At 44.9% G+C, this 5,909-nt stretch overlaps 1 non-coding gene across 1 annotated transcript; it reads right to left on the bottom strand.

Annotated features, from left to right (window-relative positions):
• Positions 1–1,700: 1,700 nt before the first annotated feature.
• Trnas-gga (transfer RNA serine (anticodon GGA)) lies at positions 1,701–1,784 on the bottom strand. The gene is given in 2 exon segments: positions 1,701–1,732; positions 1,745–1,784. It is a non-coding gene; the product is annotated as a tRNA-Ser (tRNA).
• Between the last annotated feature and the right edge of the window lie 4,125 nt (positions 1,785–5,909).

Raw genomic sequence — 5,909 nt, 5'->3', positions numbered from 1 at the left:
CTGTGAGCATGTTATCAATGAGGTTGGCCAGCTTGTTACATGGTATGACCCGCAGCAACTTAAATATCAGGCCTTGTCGCCAAACGGTATCATAAGCGGCTGATAGGTCAATAAAGGCTACTGATGTTTTGAGTTTTTTCTGAAAGCTCGCCTCTATGTGAGTTGCTAGGGAGTCAGCTTTTTTGTCATGCCTTTTATGAAAGCTGGAATGTGGTCCTGGTCAGACAGTGTGATACGGGCTTAATTGCAGGGAAGTACTGTGATAGGATGGATCTATTCTGCGAACGGATGGACTCCACAACAGTGGCAACACATTCTGCGATGTCCCATTGCGAAATCGGCGGCAACTCTTAAGGTGGTAGCGCCGAGTTCTGCTGGCGACGACGACCGCCGGAAGAGACCTGTCTGCCGAAGGCCAGCGCCTCTAGAGAGAGAGAGAGAGAGAGAGAGAGAGAGAGAGAGAGAGAGAGAGAGAGCAGCAGCAGCAGCAGATTTACGGCTTCCTGCGGACGAGACGCGCTTCGTCGCTCTGAGCTGACCTCAGCTCCGCCGTGTTCCAGTGTAACTGCGCCGACAACCAGTCGCCGAACCCAAGACTCGTGCTGCACGCCTCAGCACCTGTGTAACGTGCTTTACAGACCAGCTATTACCAGAATATTTTCCCTCCTCTTTACACAGGGCGTTAAAAAAAAGAGCATCCTATTTAAAATACTGGACATTAAAATTGCTACACCAAGAAGAAATGCAGATGATAAACGGATATTCATTGGACAAATATATTATACTAGAACTGACATTTGATTACATATTCACGCAATTTGGGTGCATAGATCCTGAGAAATCAGTACCCAGAACAACCACCTCTGGACGTAATAACGGCCTTGATACGCCTGGACATTGAGTCAAACAGAGCTTGGACGGCGTGTACAGGTACAGCTGCCCATGCAGCTTCAACACGATACCACAGTTCATCAAGAGTAGTGACTCGCCTACTGTGACGAGCCAGTTGCTCGGCCACCATTGACGAGACGATTTCAATTGGTGAGAGATCTCGAGAATGTGCTGGCCAGGGCAGCAGTCGAACATTTTCTGGCCGATCGGTCTTAGGCGCTGCAGTCATGGACTGTGCGGCTGGTCCCGGCGGAGGTTCGAGTCCCCCCTCGGGCATGGGTGTGTGTGTATGTCCTTAGGATAATGTAGGTTAAGTAGTGTGTAAGCTTAGGGACTGATGACATTATCAGTTAAGTACCATAAGATTTCACACTTTTTTTTTCACCATTTTCTGTACCCAGAAAGGCCCGAACAGGACCTGCAACATGCGGTCGTGCATTATCCTGCTGAAATGCAGGGTTTCGCAGGGATCGAATGAAGGGTAGAGCCACGTGTCGTAACAAATCCGAAATGTAACGTCCGCTGTTGAAAGTGCCGTCAATGCGAACAAGACGTGACCGAGACGTGTAACCAATGACACCCCATACCATCACGCCGGGTGATACGCCAGTATGGCGATGACGAATACACGCTTCCAATGTGCATTCACCGCGATGTCGCCAAACACGGACGCGACTTGCAAACGTCCTCATCTGTTCAAATGGTTCAAATGGCTCTGAGCACTATGGGACTCAACTGCTGTGGTCATAAGTCCCCTAGAACTTAGAACTACTGAAACCTAACTAACCTAAGGACATCACACACATCCATGCCGGAGGCAGGATTCGAACCTGCGACAGTAGCGGTCGTGCGGTTCCAGACTGTAGCGCCTTTGACCGCTCGGCCACTCCGGCCGGCCCCCATCTGTTGACTCAGGGATCGAGACGTGGCTGCACGATCCGTTACAGCCATGCGAATAAGATGCCTGTCATCTGGAGTGCGGACATTTGCCACGCCAGACATTTGCCACTACTTTACCTGCTCCGAAGGGTTGGGTCCCTTGTCTCCCCCTCCTCCTGCTTCTCCTCCTCGCCCGCCGCCGGACCCGCAGTACAGGTAGTTACCGAGCCTTTCCGCTGGTTTTCTTAACATAGGACCAGAATGTCTATGGATTTTTCGCCACATTTCTAGAGAGAGTTTCGTTGTGGAAACTATTAAATGCATCTCGCATTGAAATCCGCACCAAATTTCGAGCCACAGTAAAACTTCGCCAATCTTGGAGATTTTGAGCTCGTCTAAATTATACGTGCCTTTTTCGGTGCTCCTGCAGCAGCTTTCTGTCGTGTTTTGTGTACCATGTGGGATAAGTTGCCTCTGATATTAATTTATTTGGTATGAATCTCTCTAGTGCTGTTGATACTATTTTTTTGAACTTAAGCCACATATGGTCTTCACTTATATAGTTTGGAAGGATTGGAGACTGTCTCTTAGAAAGACGTCAACCGAATTTTTTATAAATACATATATTTCGCGTTTAGTTTTGGTGAATTTCTTTGTTACGGAATTGAGCCTCGCTACGGCTGTGTGTTCACTAGTTCTTGTACCCGTCGTGATGCTTAGGATTATTTGTGGCTAAGGGGTCAAGTGTGTTTTCGTAACCATTTACAATTTCAGTGGCCTCGTGAACTAATTGTTCAAAATAATTTTATAAAAAGTATTTAGAACAATTATGGAAGTTGTTTTCTACCTACAGTAAGGTCTGAAAATGTATTTTTGTCAACATACGGAAGGTAGACTGAAGTCACTGCCAACTATAATTGTATGAGTAGGGTTCCTATTTGCGATGAGACTCGAGTTTTCTTTGAAATGTTCAGCAACTGTTTCATCTGAGACGGGGGTCGGTAAAAGGAGCAAGTTATTTATTTATTCTGTTTGTCGAATATAACCTCAGTCCATACTAAGTCACAGGAACTACCTGCTTCAATGTCGCTTGTGAGCTTGAACACACATTACATTATTTTTCCTTAAGTTGTGCTTCTTGTTTCTGTTGTAGTGGAGATCATTACAATTACGCCTTTTCCCTCGAAAATCTAGGATGCTTTCTCTGTGACCCTGTTAATACCAGAGCTAAACAATGTAGAACAACAACGTACGTTACAAGCATAGCATTCTGTATTACTTCATTTCCTTATTTATAACATTTTAAAATTGTACGTCGACTTTAGATGACATGTCAATCATAAATGTTCTTATCTCTGTTTATGAACGAAATTTCAATCATGTTTTGAACATTGTCCCGCTACACTTTATTAACTAATGTTTCGCCGGAAGGGATATCGGATTTTAGAGAGTAAATTAATATGGAGTATGTCGTTCTTCTTTTCAAACATTCACATATCCATTTCTTCTTTCCTTATTGTCTTTTGGGAATGCAGTTGTAGTAATTAAATTAGGCACAAATGCAGCGATCAAAAAGAAATGATTAGCGTACATTCGCATTCTCTTTGCAGCATTCCTTTCTTGTTGCTCCCATGGCGATGGACTGTTTCTATCGCAATCATTAAGTGTGAAAGGAAGCTACCGTACAGACAGAGGGATCTATATTTATACTTGGCAGAACTAATTACATACTGACATAATCGTCGGAATTGCTTTCGTTTCCCAAAAGATATAAATATTTCGATTTCGGAAAAGAAGCTCTGTATTTCGCCAAGATGTCGAAGAAGAAGGTTCCTTACGTACTGGTTGTATCGAGTAAGATGTGGAGACGGCGGTTTGAAAGCGGACAGAATAAGTACGAGGAAGGGCGTCCCTTACCTGAGGGATCGCTACCTGGCGAAGGGACAAGTGTGGCAAATGTCCGGCGTGGCAAATGGACGCGTGGCAGACATCCGGCATTCGTCATCTCGACTGCTATTGATACGAGGCCGTTGGGTTCCAGCACGGCGTTCCGTATTACCCTCCTGAACCCACCGATTCCATTTCTGATAACAGTCATTGGATCTCAACCAACGCGAGCAGCTATGTGGCGATACGATAAAACGCAATCGCGATAGGCTACAATCGGACCTTTATCAAAGTCGGGAACATGATGGTACGCATTTCTCCTCCTTACATGAGGCATCACAACAACGTTTCACCAGGCAACGCCGGTTAATTGCTGTGAAAAGCTAATTATTTGCATATCACAGCATCTTCTTCCCGTCGGTTAAATTTCGCGACTGTAGCACGTCATCTTCGTGGTGTAGCGATTTTAATGGCCAGTAGTGTAAGACGAACATTAATACATACACAATGAAATTTACAGTTTAATGTCAAATCTGATAACTCTACGGTTGCTCTCCAATACGTGCAATTTTTTCACACCCCGTTTAAAAGCATGGAATAGACAGTTCACCAAAATGTACTACTGTCTATTCCTCCGCACTACAGCCACAAACAGTACTTTCACAATAAGGCTACTTCTTCGAAACGTGACACCATCTGCCTTGTCCCATTCGGATGTGGTTGTGTCTCGACCAATTGCGGTGATGAAGATCAAAGTCTCTGCTGCCTCCATCGTTGGATTTCGATTTGGTGGGCCTTCTGGTGCGGATGTTTATTCCAGCGTTCTTTCCACTTCCCGTTGACGTCGAAAGCGACTGTGACTCTAAGATCGGCCCGAAGTGGCTTGCGTGACTTCAGGAGAATAGCTGATTTATTCTGAAAAGAGCTGCCTGGATTCATCAGGTCGCCTACTCGCGGTTCACCGTTCTTCAAGAAATTTTCCGTAGATGCGCGACTCCGTTTCAAAGATGCTCAGTCCAAGGCGCCGGGCCATAATACACTGGTGTGAGAAACGTCAAGACGACAGCAAATTTCGAACGACGCGTCGCTGCCAGGTAATATCTCTCGTTGAAACTGAGGCCAAATACACAAACAACTACTAGAGTAACAGAAAGAAATACGCAGTGAGACGAATAAATGATTCAAATGGCTCTGATCACTATGGAACTTAACATCTGAGGTCATCAGTCCCCTAGAACTACTTGAACCTAACTAGTCTAAGGACATCACACACATCCATGCCCGAGGCAGGATTCGAACCTGCGACCGTAGCGTGAGATAAACAGAAATGATACTTTTATTCAAAGATAATAATTACACTGAAGTTACTGCGATTTGTGATGGTCCCCTGGACGTTACAAAAGGTGGGACATGTTTCTTAATACGGCATGTGATCACCATGGAAGGCAATGCTTGCTGACAAGACGTTCTTGAGGAAGGGCGTTCCAGTCCCCCATCAGAGCGCTTAACAGCAGCTGGATGGTTTTATTTTGGAACCAACCGTTGCGGGTTTTGCTTCTTGATCGCTTCTTGAGAGGTGCTCTGTGTCTCTTGTGCAGTGCACGTTACCGAAAGACGATGTCCTAAGACTTACAATCCACTTCCATTGGATGTACATGTGTCAGCTACGTCTGGTGACGCTACAAGCATCGAAATGATATTGTTGTTATTGTTGTGGTCTTCAGTCCTGACACTGGTTTGATGCAGCTCTCCATGCTAATGTATCCTGTGCAAGCTGCTTTATCTCCCAGTACTTACTGCAACCTACATCCCTCTGAATTTGCTTAGTGTATTCATCTCTTGGTCTCCCTCTACAATTTTTACCCTCCACGTTGTCCTCCAATGCTAAACTGGTGATTCCTTGATGCCTCAGAACACGTCCTGCCAACCGATTCCTTCTTCCAGTCAAGTTGTGCCACAAACTCCTCTTCTCCCCAATCCTATTCAATACATCCTCATTTGTTATGTGATCTACCCACCTAATCTTGAGCATTCTTCTGTTTTTCTATTCTCTTCTTGTCCAAAATATTTATCGTCCATGTTTCACTTCCATACATGGCTACACTCCATACAAATACTTTCAGAAACGACTTCCTGACACTTAAATCTGTACTCGATGTTAACAAATTTCTCTCCTTCAGAAACGCTTTCCCTGCCATTGCCAGTCTACATTTTATAATCTCTCTAATTCGACCATCATCAGTTATTTTGCT

This window comes from Schistocerca cancellata, chromosome 8 (genome assembly GCF_023864275.1).
Source record: "Schistocerca cancellata isolate TAMUIC-IGC-003103 chromosome 8, iqSchCanc2.1, whole genome shotgun sequence".
NCBI classification, from domain to species: domain Eukaryota; kingdom Metazoa; phylum Arthropoda; class Insecta; order Orthoptera; family Acrididae; genus Schistocerca; species Schistocerca cancellata.
Note: the sequence above shows the minus strand (reverse complement) of the source record. Positions and strands in the feature narration are given on the sequence as shown.